The sequence below is a fragment of the Salvia hispanica genome, chromosome 1 (assembly GCF_023119035.1).
Source record: "Salvia hispanica cultivar TCC Black 2014 chromosome 1, UniMelb_Shisp_WGS_1.0, whole genome shotgun sequence".
In the NCBI taxonomy this organism is placed as follows: Eukaryota; Viridiplantae; Streptophyta; class Magnoliopsida; order Lamiales; family Lamiaceae; genus Salvia; species Salvia hispanica.
In genome coordinates, this window is record NC_062965.1 from 50,438,475 (window position 1) to 50,440,061 (window position 1,587).

The following is a 1,587-nucleotide window of genomic DNA, read 5'->3' on the forward strand; positions in this document are numbered from 1 at the left end:
AGTCGGTAGGCCAGCCATAGGCCAGCCTCACCCTGTCGCGTCAGCAACACTAAAAAAACCACCTTCCACATCAGATTTAGGCCAGCCATAGGCTAGCCATGGGCCAGCCCGCAATAAAAATAATTCAAAATATACTACATTTACTGAATTAAATTTACGACACATATACTGAAAAAATTCGTTAATTTTATTTAAATAAAAAAAGTACATTAACCAAAAATAAAAAAAAATTACATAATAAAATAAAATCCGGGCTTCCACACACGAGCCACCGCCCCACTCTACTCCTCACTATTATATACCGGATATTAGCACATTATGTGGATTTACTAAATTGACTCTTATAGTTTGCAATATGAAACAAATAGCTAAGTTGAGTATAATACATTACTATAGAAAATAGCAATCCTTGGTGTAATAAGAGAAACTCTAGAATGAGACAGATTGAAATTTTATGCCAACTGAAACATCAATCAGACAGAGGGAGACAAATTTAAGAGCATGCCAATTTTGAAAAGAAATTAATTATCCATAACATTAGTGTATTTTTAGTGACAATGCTAAATTAGATTTTAAATATCACACCTCATAAACTATGCCATATATGCAAATATTATAATGTGCTCTCGAATCACGACCCTATCTAAATTGATCCATAAAATTGACTCTTATTATGGGATCAAATGTCAATTATCATTATCCAATAGTCAAATTTCTAGTAATGGAACATTTCCTTCTTTTGTAGAAAATACAAATAGAAATGCAGAATTAATATATAGTTAGCTACAATATTCACACATTTATTTGTGCTATTTCTATTTTATATACGTAAACTTTCATGTATGTAACAACATGACCATTTTTTTAATTTGTAAGTTTATAATACCGGTGATATGAAGGTTGCACACATATACATATGCACTAATTTAATTCAGTGCTCCAATATATCAATTTCACTTTATAGCATAATTATTCGAGCATTCAAATTATATATGAATACTCCATAAATTATTATTATTATTATTTATTAGTATATTATTCCGTAGAGTATAGTCACCGCCATTATAATAATTTTTTAATATGAGATAAAATGAGTGGGTAGAACATTCATTAATCATTATTGCAGGAAGGACTTTTGGAAATTATTTTATAATCAGCATTTTTTTTTCTTATAACATAAAGACTTGGTTTATTTAATTAATATATATAGTATTATGCCATGTATTTTATATAAGCGTAATCTATAAGTGAATAATTTTTTGGTTTTTATGTTATTGTGCAACTAACGGCATAAGTAATTTTTAAGATATTCGAAAATAAACTGAATATATAAAATAAAATAAACAGTGCTAATATAATTAATTTGTCAATGTACATGTATTCGTTTTGGGGGGCCAATTAGATTGTGCATTTATTCTTAACTAATTTTGGACGGCCCTTTGCTTCATGTGATTATAAAAATAATTAAGTATCGACGTACCAAACAGTATTCCAATCAAGTCACCAATAAAATATGAAAGAAATACAACATTAATATTTTTCACTAATCATTATACTTCATAGTGTTTTAGTATTTCCTGAAGAAAT